Here is a 21,063-nt window from a genome sequence, read left to right on the forward strand (position 1 = left end):
CACCCACCTACCAAGTCTTTGTCAGTACTCAACCGTTCAAATCATACTTTATCTCACCCTCACACACTTAGCACTGTTGCAAGCCTCATACCGACAACTCACAGTTCACACACACTGGTAGCCATTCAACCATGACACCCACATCGCCCAACTATTTTGCAGGACACTCACTGACACACTTCCCTCTTTTATGCAAGAGAAGATGTCGCATAACAGGAGGCAGCAAGTGGCAGTGGCTCCATGGAACACGAACCTGCTGTCCTCTCTCAGGATGACAGCATTCTTGCTGCCACTCCGCCAGTGACCGGCAACAGCAAGAGCAATCAGCCAGCCCACTCCTGTAGAGTATTGAAACTTTATCCAAGAATAGGAAACCTCCAAAAACACACACATGCATCAGCAGCCAGAAGAAATAATCCAGCAACTAACTTGTAACTCCTGTATAATCCCTTTAACTAGCACTGGTGTTGGGGGGGGGGTCCTTCTTCCCCTTTAAGTCCCGTTCAGCTGTACAAGGTTAAGACATTGTGTTGAATGAAATGCGGAGTTCCAAAATAGCAGCGGTTCTTTTAAATCAGTGTTGCACACTGATTAGGGTCATAATCTCCCTACTCTGCATGCTGCCGGTGGTCGTTAGGCATGCGCGCATACCACTTTACTAAGATGGCGTCCTCTGCACTTCCCATCAGAAGTGTGCGCATGTATCTTGGACTCCATTTTCAAGACTTAGTTGGCCATGTGGTGCCTAAAAAAAAAGGTGCTAAACGGCCAAATTTAATCTCTCCTATCTTTTATCTACACTAAGGCTGTGGTTATATTATGAGGGGTCTGAGCAAATCTATAAACTGCCAAAATCTATCCTGAAACTGTGTATTTGGCCAGTTTACGCATTGTTGGTCCTACTGTATATTTAATCCAGCCTTGGTTTAGTAGTTGTATGGCACAGATGTGGACACACGCCAGTAGTAATAGAAAGAACTAACTTGAATTTATATAGTGTTTTTAACATCCGTAGGATGTTTCACAGCCAATTAAATCCTTTTGAAGTGTAGCAACTGTTATGTATGCAAATATGGCAGCCAATTTGCATACAGCAAGGTCCCACAAACAACAATGAGATAACTGATCTGTTTTGGAATTGATCGAGCAGGCAGACGGGCCTTGGTAAAATATGTCAGCCAAAAGCTGGCATCTCCAATAATGCAGTACTCCCTCAGAACTGCACTATGTCAGTCTAGATTATATGTTCAAGGCCTGGGAAAGTGGCTTGAATTCATGACTTTTAAAGGTGAGAATTCTACCACTAAGGCAAGCAGACACTTTGACTCTGTTAAATTGCAGCCCTCACTATTGCATGCCATAGTGACATTTTTGGTCAAAGACCCTCAGTTGAAATTTAAAGAAGGAATAGGTAGAGTCAAATGGTATATTGCTAGCAACTGTTGAAAACTGAGTTTTCAATATTTGCATTACAGTACTACAGTTCCACCTTAATTTATAAGTATTTGGAACAGGTTTACTTGAAAACCATAATCATTAGCCAATTTTACTTTTTTCTAAAAATGACCAAAGTTAAAAATTTAATTTTCAGGTTTGGCATTGTGGCCGAGTTAGCCATTGAATGCAGTTTCTTTTTTAAAGAGATCACACTGTATGATATAGAGCCATATATATCAGAAAAATCTTGAATTTGTTTCTTGCCTGAGCTGAGTTAGCTGATCTCACCTGCACAGTGAAGGGAATACTATAGTTAGCCTCAGTCCCTGGATTGGATTAGAGGAAAAACAGGCTCATGTACATGGATATTGGGTGAAGACCTCACCACCTCACATGCATGATCATGTAGCTTGCCAACACTTATAAAGGACACATATATTAAAGTGTATAGGGACTTCGGCAGGATAGTACAATTTGACTTGGTGGCTCAGAGATAAATAGGAACAGAGACTTAATAGCCCAAATGGCCTATTCCCATGCTGCAATATTTTATGACTTGTCTCACACGTGAAGAATGGCAATTTGAACAAGTTACTGATAGCAGCTGGAGTTACCACCCTCAGATGAGGAAAGAGAAATTCTAGGGTGGCATGATATTGCAGCTAATATATTTTGCCGTGGACGAGTAAGGCATGGTTTAATTTCCACCAAAATTCTCCATGTGCATCTCTGCTGTGCTGTTTGCAGTTTCTCTGAGGAGGTCAGCTACAATTTCATTGTGTGGGGGGTGGGGAGGGGGGGGGGTTTGGGGGGAAGGGGGGGAAAGGAGGAGAAAGCAACTGAGACGAATTGGTCCTGTTACACTCTTCCTAACCGGTTTTAAGCAAATGTAAGGAATCTTACAACACCAGGTTATAGTCCAACAATTTTATTTGAAAATCACAAGCTTTCGGAGCTTACCTCCTTCGTCAGGTGAGTGAAAGGTTCTCAAATCGCATGGCATATATTAGGCTGGGAGACGATCACATCAATCACACCAATCACCCCAGTCCATCACCGGCATCTCTACATCAGGTTTTAAGCAGATTTGGTAGAGCCCCAGAGAACTCTCCAGCCATCCCCTTTCTCCCAACTTAACCAAGGATGATGTATGGCATGGGATATTTCATAGCAGAAAAAGGCAACACACATTTAGTGATTACTTCAATAATTCTTAAACAACTTCATTTTTATTTAAGTAATAAAGGCTTCAACTAAGAAACCTCAGTCAAGTATAGCCTTGAGTGTTGTGTGTATTTTTAGGGACATGGCTGGATCCTTATTTTTTAATTTTTTTCAGTAATATCAAATGTGAACCATGCAGCTTGCTTATCCCTAGTGATATTTAGGGTTTTGATCATAAACTGGGAAGATATAACTAGCTCAAGTTAAATAAAGCTATTAGACCTGCCTCATCATTCAGGTCCTTTTTTTGTAGTTCCATTAGGTTTTATTTATTGCTCTCATCCTTCTATGCTGGTTGAATATGAAATGTCAGTTTCCTTTTTGAATGCCTTGAGTCGAGGTTAACTGCACAAGATGGCAGTCTCTATTCCCATTTTAACTAGAGTATGAAATAGATCCTCAGCTCATTCATTGCATCACGCTCCTAGTTCTGCAGAAAATGTGCATTTTTCCCACTAAGTCCCTCCATTATTGTAAAACAAAATTGCATTATATCCCTTATGCTTCATTTTTCTAATGTGGTGCCATGAGTGCTGCTTTCAAAGATTAGTACCTAAGAAACAAAACAATCACTGCTTTGCTTCAATTCTTTCAAAACATGACAGTGGTGCAGTACTGAGGGAGTGCTGCACTGTCAGAGGTGCCGCCTTACGGATGAGATGTTAAACCGAGGCCCCATCTGCCCTCTGGGGTGGACGTAAATGATCTCATGGCACTGTTTCAAAGAAGAGCAGGGGAGTTCTCCCTGGTGTCCTGGCCAATATTTATCCCTCAACCAACATCACTAAATCAGATTATCTGGTCATTATCACATTGTTTGTGTAAATTGGCTGCTGCGTTTCCTACAACAGTAACTACACTTCAAACAGTAATTAATTGGCTGTAAAGTGCTTTGGGACATCCTGAGAATGTGAAAGGCACTATATAAATGCAAGTTCCTTATTTTCTTTACTCATCTTGATCAAGACGTTTGCAGATGATACAAAAATTGGCCGTGTGGTTGATAGTGAGGAGGATAGCTGTAGACTGCAGGAAGATATCAATGGACTGGTCAAGTGGACAGAAAAGTGGCAAATGAAATTCAATCCAGAGAAGTGTGAGGTAATGCATTTGGGGACAGCAAACAAAGCAATGGAGTATACAATAAATGGAAGGATACTGAGAGGTGCAGAGGAACAAAGGGACCTTGGAGTGTGTGTCCACACATCCCTGAAGGTAGCAGGACAGGGGGAGGGGACTAGAAGGGGTAGATGCTGAGGATGTTTTCCCTTGTGGGAGAGACTAGAACAAGGGGCCACAGTTTAAAAAAATAAGGGGTCTCATTTAAGACTGGGATGAGGAGAAAATTTTTCCTGGAGGGTTGTGAGACTGTGGAACTCCCTTCCCCAGAGAGCAGTGGAGGCAGGGTCATTGAATATTTTAAAGGTTGCGTTAGATAGATTCCTGATTGACAAGGGAGTTAAAGGTTTTTTTTTATTTGTTCACGGGATGTGGGCGTTGCTGGTGAGGCCAGCATTTATTGCCCATCCCTAATTGCCCTTGAGAAGGTGGTGGTGAGCCGCCTTCTTGAACTGCTGCAGTCCGTGTGGTGACGGTTCTCCCACAGTGCTGTTAGGAAGGGAGTTCAGGTTATAATAGGTAGATGGGAAAGTAGGCTTGAGGTCGCAGTCAGATCAGCCATGATCTTATCAAATGGCAGAGCAGGCTCGAGGGGCCAAATGGCCTACTCCTGCTCTTAATTCGTATGTTTGTAAGACAGGTGGTTAAAAGGGCATATGGGATACTTTCCTTTATTAGCCGAGGCATAGAATAGAAGAGCAGGGAGGTTATGCCAGAACTGTATAAAACATTGGTTAGGCCACAGCTTGAGTACTGCATACAGTTTTGGTCACCACATTACAGGAAAGATGTGATTGCACCAGAGAGGGTACAGAGGAGATTTACAAGGATGTTGCCAGGGCTGGAGAATTTTAGCTGAGAAAAGATTGGATAGGCTGGGGTTGTTTTCTTTGGAACAAAGGAGGCTGAGGGGAGATTTAATTGAGGTATATAAAATTATGACTGGACTAGATAGAGTGGATAGGGAGGACCTGTTTCCCTTAGCAGAGGGGTCAGTGACCAGGGGGCATAGATTTAAAGTAATTGGTAGAAGGATTAGAGGGGAGCTGAGGAGAAATTTTTCACCCAGAGCGTGATGGGGGGTCTGGAACACTCTGCCTGAAAGGGTGGTAGAGGCAGAAACCTTCAACTCGTTTAAAAAGTACTTTAAGTGCACTTGCATTGCCGTAACCTATAGACCATAAGAGACAGGAGCAGGAGTAAGCCATTCGGCCCCTCGAACCTACTCCGCCATTCAATGAGATCATGGCTGATCTGATTTTTACCTCAACTCCACTTCCCTGCCTTTTCCCCATATCCTTTGACTCCCTTGCTGATCAAAAATTTGTCTAACTCAGCCTTGAACGTATTCAATGACTCAACCTCCACAGCTTTTTGGGGTAAAGAATTCCAAAGATTCACAACCCTCTGGGAGAAGAAATTCCTCCTCATTTCCATCTTAAACGGGTGTTGTATGTTTCAATAAGATCTCCGCTCAATCTTCTAAACTCCAATGAGTATAGACCCAATCTGTTCAATCTTTCCTCATAGGACAACCCTTCCATACCTGGAGTCAACCTAGTGAATCTTCTCTGAACTGCCTCCAATGCAAGTATTTCCTTCCTTAAATAAGGGCACCAGAACTGTACGCAGTACTCCAGGTGTGGTTTCACCAGCACCCAGCACAGTTGTAGCATGACTTCCCTGCTTTTATACTCCATCCCCCTAGAAATAAAGGCCAATATTCCGTTTGCCTTCCGGATTACTTGCTGCACCTGTGTGTTGATTTTGTGTTTCATGTACGAGGACACACAGATCCCTCTGTACCGCAGCATTTTGTAGTATTTCTCCATTCAAATAATATTTTGCTTTTTTATTTTTCCTCAAAGTGCATGACTTCACATTTTCCCACATTATATTCCATCTGCCAAATTTTTGCCCATTCACTTAATCTGAATATCCCCTTGCAGACACTTTGGGCTTGATATTAGCAGGGCGGCGGGTTCTCAGCGGGGGGGTCGACTCGGTGCGTCAGTAACGCACCTGGTGAAATCAGTGTGCTCAGCATGGAATCGCAGGCTAATTGGAGCCACTTACCTGTGCTTCCGAGTTTCCCGCTGGTAAGCTGCGCGGCGGGCGGACTGCGCATGCGCAGTAAGGTCCGTCAGCTGGAGGAGCCCTATTTAAAGGGGCAGTCCTCCACTGACGCTGCAGAAAATAGGAAAAATTGCAGCATGGAGCAGCCCAGGGGGAAGGATGCTCCCACCAGGTTTAATGATGCCTCACTCCAGGTATCATTGGATGGGGCGAGGAGGAGGGCGGGAGGAAACTACCTGGCTCGAGGTGACAGAGGAGGTCACCAGCACCATCAACATATCGCGCACCTGCATAAAGTGCAGGAGGCGCTTCAATGACCTAAGTAGGTCAGCCAAAGTGAGTACACTTAGTCATTCCCCTCCCCTCTGTCTGCCACATCACTGCCCCCACCCCACATCTCCTCCTGCACTGCCAACACTACTCTCTCACATCACTCCTCACACCCACTCAAAGCTCATCCTCATCTTACCTGCACTTACTCACCTCACCAGTACTCATCCCACCACTACCAAGCAACCCAATCCTCATACGATCTCATGGCTCTATCTCATACTCACCCTCTCATGCATCTCTTTCACGGTCAGCCTCACTCAACCTGCCACTACCTGTGCTGCAGCCACAGGGCATGCATCACATATGTGCAGTAGGAAGCATAAGGCAAACGTGTCGTGAGCATGAAGGGGATGCACAAGGGTGTTTGAGGGTTTGTCGTGGTGTTTACCTATATTTGATTTCTGATCAACTCTCATAACATATTGTCACCATTACTGCCACGTCTTTGCGAATCTTGTCTGGTTTGTGCAATAATGCCCTTTCCTGAGGATCCCTATGAAGACCCACAACTGATGCCACCCATTGTGTCACTGCAGAGTGGGTGTAGGTGTATTTGCAGGGCTCTTTTGTGCAGATGACTGAGAAACGTCGGCGATATCCCCGGTGGCACACTGGATGGATGTGGAGGAGAAGTTGTTGAGGGCAGTGGTGACTTTGACAGTGACAGGTAAGAAGATGGTGCTCGGGCCAGCCAGGAGCAGCTTGGCAAGAAGGAGGCTGCAGATGTCCACGGCTACATATCGAGTGACTCTCAGCCTCCGTGTGCACTGCTGCTCAGAGAGGTCCAGGAAGCTGAGCCTTGGTCTGTAGACCTTGTGGCAAGGGTAGTGCCTTCTGCGACGCATCTCTATCTGCGGTTTCCCTCCCTCCTGCTGTGCAGGTGGATGTGTCACAGCACTGTTGTGGAGCTCCACGTGTCAGAGGTGGACGGCATGGCCAGCGAGGCTGGTGATGCTGTTCGCCCTCCGAGGAGATCATGTCTGCAGCTACAGCGGCCCCCATCCGGAAGTTTGAGGGGGTCCGCAAGGTAGGTAAATGTGTCTGGACACCGGGGTAAGTGTGGAAGTTTGTGAATTTTATTGTTAGGAGGAGGGTGGTGGAGGCCAAACTTTGTCCAAAGTGACAGAGTGGCCTCCTGCAATGAGTGAGGGTCTCTTTCCCCCCTCCCCCTCTCCCCCTCTCCCCTGTCAAATGTGGACCTTTGTAGCTGCCAGAGGCTGATGGCTGCAACACGTCCATTTGAACTGGGACTGTTTCCCCCAGTACGGGAAACAGTCTCAGTTCATTTCAAAATCCCACCCCTCCTAAAATATCAGGTCTGTAAACAACCTGAAGTACCTGTTTAAGTACTTTAAGTGGCACCCCGCCGGCTTTAATTGCCGGCGAGAGGCCCACATGCGGGGGCTGTGCGCGCATGTCAGCGCGTCACTGGGGAACCCGGAAGTGGGCGGGTTGGAGCCGGGCTCCAGACCCGCCCCAGGAATCCCGGATTTTCGCAGCTCCCCCGCCACGAATGCACCCGATCGCGGGTGCTAAAATCGAGCCCTTTGTGTCCTCATCGCAACTTGCTTTTCCGCCTATCTTTGTATCATCAGCAAATTTGGCCACAAGACACTCTGTTCCTTCATCCGAGTCATTGATGTATATTGTAAATAGTTGAGGCCCCAGCACTGAGCCCTGTGGCACCCCACTAGGTACAGATTGCCATTTTGAAAATGACCCTTTTATCCTGACTTTTTGTTTTCTGTTAGTTAGTCAATCCTCTATCCACCCCAACACCATGAGATCTTTTACGTGGCACCATTTCGAATGCCTTTTGGAAATCCAAATATACTGCATCCATTGGTTCCCCTTTATCCACCCTGTCCGTTACTTCCTCAAAGAACTCTAATAAATTTGTCAGACACTATTTCCCCTTCATACAATCAAGGAGAGTCAACGTGGTTTTATGAATCTCCAAATGTCCTGTTACTACTTCCTTAATAATGGATTCTAGCATTTTCCCAATGACAGATGTTAAGCTATAGGGCAATGAACCAAGTGCTGGAAAGTGGGATGCAACTGGAACATAGGAACAGGAGTAGGCCATTTAGCCCCTCGTGCCTGCTCTGCCATTTGATAAGATCATGGCTGATCTGTGATCTAACTCCATATACCTGCCTTTGGCCCATATCCCTTCATACCTTTGGTTGCCAAAAAGCTATATCTCACATTTAAATTTAGCAATTGAGCTAGTATCAATTGCCGTTTGTGGAAGAGAGTTCCAAACTTCTACCACCCTTTGTGTGTAGAAATGTTTTCTAATCTTGCTCCTGAAAGGTCTGGCTCTAATTTTTAGACTGTGCCTCTTACTCCTAGAATCCTCAAACAGTGGAAATAGTTTCTCTCTATCCACCCTATCCGTTCCCCTTAATATCTTATAAACTTCAATCAGATCACTCTAGTAAACCTACACTGCACTCCCTCCAAGGCCAATATGTCCTTCCAAAGGTGTGGTGCCCAGAACTGCTCTCAGTACTCCAGGTGCGGTCTAACCAGGGTTTTGTATAGCTGCAGCATAACTTCTGCCCCCTTGTACTCTAATCCTCTAGATTTAAAGGCCAGCATTCCATTAGCCTTATTGATTATTTTCTGCACCTGTTCAGACCACTTCAATGATCTATGTACCTGAACCCCCAAGTCCCTTTGGACATCCACTGTTTTTAACTTTTTACCATTTAGAAAGTACCCTGTTCTATCCTTTTTTGATCCAAAGTGGATGACCTCACATTTGTCTGCATTGAATTCCATTTGCCACAGTTTTGCCCATTCACCTAATCTATCAATATCACTTTGTAATTTTATGTTTTCATCCACACTGCTTACAATGCCACCAATCTTTGTGTCATCGGCAAACTTAGATATGAGACTTTCTATGCCTTCATCTAAGTCGTTAATAAATATTGTGAATAATTGAGGCCCCAAGACAGATCCCTGCGGGACTCCACTATTCACATCCTGCCAATGTGAGTACCTACCCATTATCCCTACTCTCTGTCGCCTTTCGCTCAGCCAACTTCCTAACCAAGTCTGTACTTTTCCCTCGATTCCATGGGCTTCTATCTTGGCTAACAGTCTCTTATGTGGGACCTTATCAATGCCTTCTGGAAGTCCATATAAATAACATTCATTGACATTCCCCTGTCCACTACTTTAGTCACCTCTTCAAAACATTCATTGAGGTTTGTCAGGCATGACCTACCTTTCACAAATCCTGGATTGCTCTCTTTCAGCTGGCAGGGACATGATGGGCTGAATGGCCTCCTTCTGTGCTGTAACTTTCTACGATTCTAGTGCTGAAGCTGAATTCATGTTTGAACTGTAGTGTTGGTGCAGGGTCTTTGGCCTTGATGCTGCAGTTATAGTGACAGTGCATCCTGAATCTGGAATCAGGGCCCAACCTGACATTGGAACCAAGCTTAGTGAGACTGCTTGAGTTTGGAGTCTGTTCGAGCAATGCAAAGTTATTTTGGCTTCGTAACAATGCTGAACTTGTGGAGTTTGAATGTGCCCCAACACATCCGGGTCTCCCTTATTTCCCTAAACAGTTCAGTCAGTATTGCATAAGCTCCCATTTTTCTTAATTGTTTGACAATATCGGCCATCATTTGAGGCTAAAAGCCAATATAAAGTGCTGAGATCTAGATACAGTTTCTAATGAAATTTATTAATCCACTTATTTGTATCTTGTACCTTGCTTTTCCATGAACGCTGGAATTCATTAAACTAACGTCTTGTAATTGGCTCTAGGGCCACCAGACCAATTTTATTTAATATGGCAGATTAGAAAATTGGCTCAATTTGCCCTCATCATAATTTCTTCATTTTGGGCTATGTTGGGTAAGGAGGGAGCTGGGGTTGTTTTCTTTGGAACAAAGGAGGCTGAGGGGAGAGTTAATTGAGGTATATAAAATTATGACTGGACTAGATAGAGTGGATAGGGAGGACCTATTTCCCTTAGCAGAGGGGTCAGTGACCAGGGGGCATAGAGGATAATAATTCTTTACAGAATTTGGGTGTCCACAGAACTTTCTTCTCTCGCCACTCAATTGGTCTGACTCAAACTTGAGGTAACTCCAGGGTGATTTAGAGGTATGAACTTGATGAAGTCTGATATTTCTGAATTTATATACCAATGTTAAGAATACATAAGTGTCCTTGTTCTGCATTAAGATACTAGATTCTTCTAACCTTGTATACTGCAGGGACCAGTCTCTTGTGGATAGTCAGGTGGCTTTGCTGTTCAGTCCTATTGAGTATTACTTTTCTTACCTGTTGTCCTTTGCATAATCTCTTGATGTACAATGCATCTGACTCTTAAAGAGCATGGGCTGGTTTTACAACTTATTATACATAACAAAATTGATGTGCAAAGTAGTTAATTACTAATTCTTGGGCACTGCCAATTGTAATCAATGCACAGACTTTAAATGGTTACTTAATGAGAATGATTGAATAAAATTGTTTGCCATGGCCTTGTTCCCACCAATGGCCAATTCAAATTGGGAGTTAGATTAGGTGATGTGGGACCATTCTGGTTGTGTGCCAAACAAGCATTAACTAGCTCACATAATTTGCAGCCAATTGTGAATTCTGGTCTTGCATACAGGAAATGAATGGGAGGAGGTGTTGCTGTAGTGTTGTCACTGCACTGAAAATTCAGCGAGAAAGCCAGATTGAAGAACCCTATAACTGTTCAGAATTAGATTATCCAGAAAGTTAGGTTTGCCAGTTTACCATTGGTTGAGTTGCATTTTTACTCACAATGGGAAATATAATTGAGCATGGAAATTTTGAATGAACCCATTTCAATTGCCAGTATGTTAATGCAGTAATGTTTGAGTGTTCTTTTTGAGCCACAATCAGAATATGAATCATGGTGTAATCATCAGGTGGTCTCCTGGAGGAGTTGCTGTATATGTCTTGCTGAACAGAATGAACATGCATGCTGTTGGGGAAACTAAAGCTAGTGTCTCTCATTGTAAAACTAGTCTGTAGTTTCCATGTGGATATTTCAGACAGTTCAAGCAATGTTAGTATCACTTCTCAATTTGCATGCTGCAGAATATATCCAACTTAAAACAAATATATCTAACTCTTAAATACAATCTATTCAGAATTTAATGTCTTGTGAAAGACTGCCACTTTTGAGGCCTGTTAAATCACTTTAGTACTTGCATTGCTCTTCAGTTGCAACTTATACATGTGTATTCTATTTTCAAGGGATTGAAGTATGTCCTTTCATTGCAATTCTAGCTTTTCATCCAGGCTATTGTGATACTTGGCAGATTGCTTTCATTGGGCCGAATCTTTCTGGAAAAGTAGCGGCATATTAACTACGCATGCCATTATTAATATGCAAATCGGCCAGTAAATTAAGGGATTAAGAGCTATGCCATGAGTTGCAAATCACCAGAACTTGCTGGATTTGCACGTTAATTGCTCATTAAACTAGCCGCAGAAAGTTAGGGCTCATAATTAACAGCATGAGTATCCTAATTGTTAATGCAATGCCAATCAATCTCTTCGGCACAGAAAGGGAACAATTTAAACTGTTGCGCCTCATTCCTGCATGTATTTAAAAAAAAAAATTAAATTTGAAAACTTTTTTCTTTTGCCTCTTTTTTCTCTCTCAAACCAATCTTTCTCTTTATTTCTCTTTCTTACCTGATTTGACTGTCATTCACCCTCCTTCTCTGTCGTTTCTCTGTTTCTTTCTCAATCCTTAAGTCTCATTGGTTAAGGAGATAAACTGTTGGTCCCATTGATCACAAAGGCCCCAGATGCCCTGTTGCCCTTGCACTGCCAGCAAGTCAGCAAGTTACAGCACAAATTATAATCGAGCTGAAGTGTGCAGGAAAAAGTCTTAACCGTGCATGCCTTGAGATGCCCTGCTCCAGCAAGATTTGGCCTATTAACTTACATCATTTAGGGTCCTATGACTCTTGTTTGTGTAGAAGGTCACCCTCCCTGGCTGGTTCTGTCCTGTTTACCCTGCGGACTGTCGTTGGAAGCATAGGCAGTCATCCTGTTGCAGCATTCTTGTTGCTATGCAACTTGTACTGCATAAAGAAAATGTATTTGCATCCAATCTTCATTGAGGATTGCATTTCACTTTTAAAAATTGTAACTATTGGGAACAAAAGTGATGCTCAACAACCTCTCCCTATGATGCTAAAGACCTTATTGGTAGTGACTAAAGCACCAACCTAGAGCGCTGAGTATAACGTTGATTCTTGAAAGAATAATCAACTACTTGCTTTAACTTTCTCATTGCTAATTAACAGTTTTTTGATTCAATTATATCTTTGTTACATTCTTGAGCGATGAAAAGAGAGTCCACGATTAAAATAGTAATGCATGGACTGAGGAAACAGCAGGCTTTTTCTTGTTCTAAGCTTTGTTTTTGGCTGTTCATTCTAATGCAGTGTGTAACTTAAATTCCTATTTTCAAAGCTTGTTCTTGCTTTAACCAACTTGACAAAATGGTCTAAACTTGACATTGTAGGCTCTAATCACTATTCTGACAATGAATCAGTACTGAGACTAGCTTGTTTAAAGTACTGCTTCAAAATGCAATATTGCTGTCCTTTCCATACATAGTTCAAATCTCAGTCAAAGTTCAATGTAGGGTAACGTTTGCCATAGTTGCCATCTATTCAAAATGGTTGCATTTCTATTGGTTATTGATCCTGTAACCAGTAAATCCTGGTTCTAGCAATTAGTATCTAAAAATGATTGAACGAAGCAATCACCATGTGTTAATCTTTAGCAATCAAACTTAAAGATCAGGGTTCCTTGAGCTAGTTGTCTAGTCTCATACTAGTTCTAACTCTCAATCCTATCCATAAAAATTCATATACAATTCCTGTGTCCACATTGGATAATACAACTTTTATTTAATTTTTTTTATTCTTGGGATGTGGGTGTCGCTGGCGAGGCTGGCATTTATTGCCCATCCCTAATTGCCCTTGAGAAGGAGGTGGTGATACGTTTTTAATATACAAGTGCACTAAAAGGCTTCTCGAGAGTTTCCTGATCTTGCATAAAGTTTACTAAGCATTGAAAGGAAATATGAGCATTTGTGTATGCCAGCTAGTGATAAAAATATATGGATTCGAAGTAATGTCTATTGCATTAGTTTATATTATGTAACACTTAGTGTGAATGTTGTCTCTAACTTCTGCTACATCATGATGATTAATTTCCTTTGCATCTATTTCAGCACTTTTTTAAGAGCAGTTACGCCTAGGGCACGAAAAGATGGTTAGAAATGATGAGTACTGTGGTGCCTGGCCTAATTTATGCTGCAGTTTGGGAACAGCAAAACCCTTGAAAAGACAAACCTGGATTCTCCAATGACGTGCAATTAGCACTAAAATGACTGAATAGACTAAAAGAGCTTTCCTCTACATCTACCTTGGCACAGCATGAAATCTCTGGTCTAAAAATAGAATGCCTATTTCAAAATACAACTCTAGGTGTGCAGGTACTAACATTTGAGAAATATAAAGCTGCAAATAGTATACTAAAATGAGTAGTAAATTTAACATCTTGCGTATCTCATACCTGACCAAGCTTTTTCATCGCACTTCTCATCTCCCCCTGTCCCCTTCCATCACCCACCCAGGCGCGCCCCAGCCCCAGCCCCAAACTTGTTCACAGGTAAATTTGGAATACACGTGACGGAATGTATTCCATATGCCCCCTAAAAATGAACTGGTGTCCCATTTGAAACTCAAATTTCATTTTTGGAGGCATTAAAAAGAACTTGCAATAATATAGCACCTTGTGTTTCTGAAAAATTCGAAGTCCTTCACTTAAAACAAATTACTTTTGAAATGATAGTGACTGTTGTGTAGGCAAACACATTAGTGATTTTGCACAAAGATCCCCGAAACAAGATGATGCTTGACAAGTTAATCTGTTTTTGGTGCTATTGGTTGAGAACGATGTTGGTACAGATGCTGGGGGGGGAAAGCTCCCTGTTTAGATAATGCTATGTGATCTCTAAAGCTGCCATGCTCCTTCAGTACTGCTGTCACGTGCCTGCTTAGCTATTAGCCCACCCCTAAGTAGAAGTTGGGACAAGAGGTCCCCAAGAATCTCATTTGCAGGGTGTGCCCCACACAGATAAATTTTAAAAACCACTGGTTTAGAGAGAAACCAAAACAATGCTGAGTCCATTTTTTTCAGTAAACTTTCAAGACATGTGGTATGAATTTGTAGTTACGTTTTTAAATCTTGTCTCCTTGTGTGTTTCTTTGGCCAGTTCCCCAGCTAATCTAAAATGCCGTATTCTATTAATCAACACCAAATCCACTAAAGATCCCATAATCTATTTTTAAAAACTTGCAGTGGGTTAAAGCCAAGTACAGAAAAGATTCTTTTCTTTTGTCTCAATGTTGCAAAATTACTGCTGAAACCTGGGGCTCTTAGCTGTAATGTGTACATCTTTGTACTGTATATATTCTGCAACATTCAACAAGGGTAACAAAGTGCAGGATGTCACTTTAGTGGGGAATAAAGTTTGAATGGTTCAGGATCCTACATTGCAATTTGTCAGACTTGGAATGGGAGAGGGAAGAATTATTTTTTTCCCTCCAACCTTCCCCAAAGAAACTGTCAATAGTGCTATGCACCTTGTACTTTGTACTGTCGATCTTAAAATGTTAACCCTAATTTTGTGGCCTGGTTTAAGTGATGCATGTATTGCAGTCACCAATTAATATGTAAATTGTATGGTAGAAATTCAGTAGCTGCTTGTCAACAACCAGTGCAATTTCAGACTTTACTGAGCCAACACTTGCTGCTTTTAACATAACAGTGCAGGGAGCGACAGATTGCAGAGCCCAGATTAACCCAGGCTCTGCTTCAGCTGTCTGCTCAATAGAAGCTGTCAATGGTATTTGGTTAACCCTGGGACTAGTGACTATATATTCTGCTTTGCAGTCTACGAGGTTGCCCTTCCGTAGCACAAACATTCGGATGCTGGTAAATACATCTGACCGGTGGTTTTCTCATTTTGATTGGACTGGCTCGTTTTAATTTTAAGGTGACCTTCCTTTGACAAGGTTAATATCCGGGTTTTTGGTTTGTCAAAAGTTGTTTAAACTAAGTTTTGTAATCCTAGTTAATTTACCAGGAGATATAACTGTTGCTATTTAATGGATTGTGTTAGAATTCGCCTGTAATGAAATTTCTAATTTTAGGTACAAAATTACAACGAAAGACAATCTAGCTGTAGTGTACAAGCATCGTTAGTGCATTGAGGTTTCATTACAGCAGTTCCCATTGTTAGTACATTGAGGTTTCATTCCAGCTGTAGTACATAGAGGGGGTGGGCAGGTTATCACAATGATTTTTTAAAAACTTGTAGTGATAAAAAAGGCCACCTCTCTCCCTCAAGATTTATATCAATGTACATTGCATGGTATGATGCTTCTGTCCTTACAAAATAACATATTCTCTGACTTACTGTGAGCACAGTAGTCAGTTAGTGTTTTTCGAACTGACAAATAGAGAATTTACAGCGTGAGGTTTGGGTAGCCTACTTTGCAACTATGAAAGTTGTTTTTGCCACAAAGAAAACTGTAGGACTGAAGCAAGTGGTCATTAACATCTGCAATATGAATATAAGTAAGAAAATTGAAGCCAAAATCTATATTCAACTTTTCAAGTGCTGTAACTTCATCAATTCAGAAAGCTTTTCTCGTCTAGGCTATAATTGGAGGTATCGAAGCCTTTCTTCATACAATAGTCTTGTATCATTTTAATATATTGCCTGTCTCAGGGTTCACATCGTCAGTGTTCCAAGCCTATTCTTTGTTTTGATTGCACTCCAGTTGAACACATCCTTTAAAGAGTGGGGATGTTGTCATCAGCAACATTAAAGTTGGAAGGTTCAAACTGAGATCCAGAGTCTCCTTAATGGTCATCACAGCTCCTTGGAGTGCAGAAAATTAGAATTCTCAACAGCCTGCTCCCCATTCTCCAAAGGACATATGGTGGGCCTCTGACTGAGGGGAGGGTACTGGTAGCAAGGACTCAGAATCTGATCTTGAGCAGTGAAAGGCAGGTATAAGTTTATCCTCCTTTTCATTTCTCTTCAGAATGTGTTCCAATTGCATCATCTATATAGTAAGAGCCTTCAGATCTCCAATTACTGATGCTGTTTTTTTAAAAACTTTGTGTATCCTTTCTTTCCCCTATTGTTTCTATCTTGGGAAAAGTACATGATTTTTAAAAATCTATTGCAGTATGTTCTCCTTTGGTCCCATAGCAGTTGCAGCATCTGAATGATTGATTGAATATCAAATAGTAGAAGCAGCAACCCTGGCTTTTAAATTGAGTATTTTACTTTTGGAGCTTTAGAATCTTGATTAAGTTACTACTCTTTTAAGTTGAAGTATTTGTGTTTAATGCCATCCAGTAGTAATCTTTTGAGGTATTAACTATCAAGCAGATTCAGTTGCATTTAGTGTGACTGTAATTATTTTAGAATTTCTGCTCGCAGAACTGGAATTGGAAGGTCCAAAAATTTGTAGCTTTTATGTAGCTGCTGAAGCATGAACATTAAAATAAGCTAATTGACAAATAAGTAGTTCTGTAAACTTATTACATGAAACATGAATTGCATTTTCTAATGGGAAGAGGGTAAAGTGAGGTAGGATCAGTCTCTAATTTATAACTACCACAATACTTAAAACCACATTTAAGGATTTGTCTGAAAACTGTATTGTATGAATTGGGCTTGTAAAATGTGACCTCCCACCTTGACTTGCTGCGATTTGCACTTTCAGGAGCTTTGATGCTGCGCAGTAATTCAGTGAAATCATGTATGCTGCATTTGTTTTAAGTTCAATTATTTAACAGATTTTAAACTGTATCTTAACAGGGTTGCTCTATTCTGTTCCTGTTGTCTGTGTTGCCTCATAGTGGGCAAGGTAATCATTTTGCCCAATCAAAAAAAAATCAATGATTTTTGTGCATCCAGAACAAGTTGAGCCTCTTTAGGTCCTCCAGGTTTTATTTTTTGTAAGCTCAGCTGTAATTTCACACCATGAAATGAATGGATGGATAAAGGAAGGTGGTAGAGATAATTTGAAATAGACTGCAGCTATGTGGTTGTAATGATTCCGATTTTATGGTTTTTATTTCCTTAAACTGGGGGGAGGCAGAAAGAATCGTAGGTATTCTGAAATGGATTTTGAAAAGTACTGAAGCAAGATAAAATGTACAGATGCTGTTTATTCTTGAATGCAGCTAGAATGAAGACTTTCAGTGTCGAATGATACCTTTTATATAAAAATAGGGTGTAACAAAGTAACTTGGACTGTCATACTCTGTAGTTTTGGTATATAGATAAAAACCCTATTGAGATGCCGGTTTAGTTTTCTCAGGAATACCAGTCATGAAGTTCCAAATGCACCATTGTGCAGTATTTTCCAGTATGCAGTACTTTGATATACCATAGATATATTAGTTTGAGTATAAATTTAACTTTCATTTTCCTGCGTTGCTACATCGGACAAGTTCCATATGAAATGGTTTGGTAAAATGTGCAATCAAAATATCAACTCAGTGTCATGTTAGAACTTCAAGAAACTTGTGGCTTAAGTGTTACACCTGGACACTTTTTAAATCAATACTATCCTGCTGTGTCTGCTTTAAGTATTCAAATTATTGAAAAAAATGCTTGAACTGGGTGGTGAATTGCATAATTTCTGGGGAAATTGTTTGCCAACACTTTCAGGAGCTATTATTCTGTCGCTTTTGAATATTCTAACCTGGACGATAGTTCTGTAGCTACAGTTCTTGACACTTGTTTTGTAGGTACTAATTTAGGTGATGGAACATTAATAGACCAGTTACATTACCAATTTTGTGTCCATGCAAAGAGGTTTTGGATGTGCATTACAACTCTAGTTGAATTGGTGATCTTGCATTGTGGCAAGAAGTGTGAAACTACCTTCAGGAGGCTGCCTTGCATCACTTGGCTTTCACACCTAATTTGTATAACTTCATTGTGGTATGAAACTAAATTTAAAAGTTCCTTAAATTTTTAATGTTGAGAGGTAATTGTGCTGACCTTTCAAAGCTTTTTTTTATTTGTTCATGGGATGTGGGCATCACTGGCAAGGCCAGCATTTATTGCCCATCCCTAATTGCCCTTGAGAAGGTGGTGGTGAACCACTGCAGTCAGTGTGGTGAGGGTTCTCCCACAGTGCGGTTAGGAAGGGAGTTCCAGGATTTTGACCCAGCGACGATGAAGGAACGGCGATATATTTCCAAGTCGGGATGGTGTGTGACTTGGAGGGGAACGTGCAGGTGGTGTTCCCATGTGCCTGCTGCTCTTGTCCTTCTAGGTGGTAGAGGTCGCGGGTTTGGGAGGTGCTGTCGAAGAAGCCTTGGCGAGTTGCTGCAGTGCATCCTGTAGACGGTACACTGCAGCCACAGTGTGCCGGTGATGAAGGGAGTGAATGTTTAGGATGGTGGATCGAGTGCCAATCAAGCGGGCTGCTTTGTCCTGGATGGTGTCGAGCTTCTTGAGTGTTGTTGGAGCTGCATTCATCCAGGTAAGTGGAGAGTATTCCATCACACTCCTGACTTGTGCCTTGTAGATGGTGGAAAGGCTTTGGGGAGTCAGGAGGTAAGTCACCCGCCACAGAATACCCAGCCTCTGACCTGCTCTTGTGGCCACTGTATTTATATGGCTGGTCCAGTTAAGTTTCTGGTCAATGGTGACCCCCAGGATGTTGATGGGGGATTCGGCGATGGTAATGCCATTGAATGTCAAGGGGAGGTGGTTAGACTGTCTCTTGTTGGAGATGGTCATTGCCTGGCACATGTCTGGCGCAAATGTTACTTGCCACTTATCAGCCCAAGCCTGGATGTTGTCCAGGTCTTGCTGCACGCAGGCTCGGGCTGCTTCATTATTTGAGGGGTTGCGAATGGAACTGAACACTGTGCAATCATCAGCGAACATGCCCATTTCTGACCCTATGATGGAGGGAAGGTAATTGATGAAGCAGCTGAAGATGGTTGGGCCTAGGACACTGCCCTGAGGAACTCCTGCAGCAATGTCCTGGGGCTGAGATGATTGGCCTCCAACAACCACTACCATCTTCCTTTGTGCCAGGTATGACTCCAGCCACTGGAGAGTTTTCCCCCTGATTCCCATTGACTTCAATTTTACTGGGGCTCCTTGGTACCACACTCGGTCAAATGCTGCCTTGACGTCAAGGGCAGTCACTCTCACCTCACCTCTGGAATTCAGCTCTTTTGTCCATGTTTGGACCAAGGCTGTAATGAGGTCTGGAGCCGAGTGGTCCTGGCAGAACCCAAACTGAGCATCGGTGAGCAGGTTATTGGTGAGTAAGTGCCGCTTGATAGCACTGTCGACGACACCTTCCATCACTTTGATGATTGAGAGTAGACTGATGGGGTGGTAATTGTCCAGATTGGATTTGTCCTGCTTTTTGTGGACAGGACATACCTGGGCAATTTTCCACATTGTCGGGTAGATGCCAGTGTTGTAGCTGTACTGGAACAGCTTGGCTAGAGGCACGGCTAGTTCTGGAGCACAAGTCTTCAGCACTACAGCCGGGGTGTTGTCGGGTCCCATCACCTTTGCTGTATCCAATGCACTCAGCCGTTTCTTGATATCACGTGGAGTGAATCGAATTGGCTGAAGACTGGCTTCCGTGATGGTGGGGATATCGCGAGGAGGCCGAGATGGATCATCTACTCGGCAGTTCTGGCCGAAGATGGTTGCAAACGCTTCAGCCTTGTCTTTTGCACACACGTGCTGGACTCTGCCATCATTGAGGATGGGGATGTTTACGGAGCCACCTCCTCCTGTTAGTTGTTTAATTGTCCACCACCATTCATGACTGGATGTGGCAGGACTGCAGAGCTTTGATCTGATCCGTTGGTTGTGGAATCGCTTAGCTCTATCTAAAGCATGTTGCTTCCGCTAGTTAATGGAGCTCAGTGCATGCGTACAAGCTCACTTGTCCCAGTGCAAAGCAGCACGGGAGCTAGCGGTACAACTTAGTCCTTCTGATTTCCAATTGATTTCAAATAAAACACAGTTCTGATGAAACATCCCACCCAAAACATTAGCCTGTCCTTCACTTTCAGATGCTGACTGACTTCTGCATGTGTTTTATTTCAGGTTTCCAGCCATTGTAGCCTTTCTTTCTATACTCTCAATACATTTGTTACTGTAGTATATGGCTTTCAGATGAAAGTTTTCACATTTGTTATAACAAATTAAGTTTAAATGATCAGGTGATCCAAAATTATCTCCAGAACAGTGAACTGATCGTTGGATTTAATTTTCACTTGGAAGATCAATCCCTAAAATGCCACATTGAGAACATTCATCCAACTAAGGTTTAATTGCCAGATTCTTGTTGCTACTAGATGGAAATGCAGAAATGTTTTGGCGACATTTAGCTATTCCTTAAGTAGGCCATTTCCTCTTCCTTCTCTTTCCTCTTCCCTTTATTCCTCTAAGTTACCATACTTTTGTAAGAAAGTATTTTTAGATGGTGAAGGCAAAACTTTACTAAGTATTAAGTTTAAGGAGTCGCACAACACCAGGTTATAGTCCAACGGCTTTATTTGAAATCATAAGCTTTCGGAGTTTTCCTCCTTCTCCGAAAGCTTGTGATTTCAAATAAAGCCGTTGGACTATAACCTGGTGTTGTACGACTCCTTACATTTGTCCACCCCGTCCATCACTGGCATCTCCACATCATATTAATAAGTTAGCAGGGTGCACAGATGCAAGGGGATGAGATAAATTACTATGGTGGTTCTCTATAC

At 42.3% G+C, this 21,063-nt stretch overlaps 1 protein-coding gene across 3 annotated transcripts in view; it reads left to right on the plus strand.

Moving 5' to 3' along the window:
• Positions 1-21,063, plus strand: part of homer1b (homer scaffold protein 1b) — a 91,603-nt gene that overhangs the window by 14,110 nt on the left and 56,430 nt on the right. The window lies entirely within an intron of this gene.

The sequence above is a fragment of the Heptranchias perlo genome, chromosome 4 (genome assembly GCF_035084215.1).
Source record: "Heptranchias perlo isolate sHepPer1 chromosome 4, sHepPer1.hap1, whole genome shotgun sequence".
NCBI lineage: Eukaryota > Metazoa > Chordata > Chondrichthyes > Hexanchiformes > Hexanchidae > Heptranchias > Heptranchias perlo.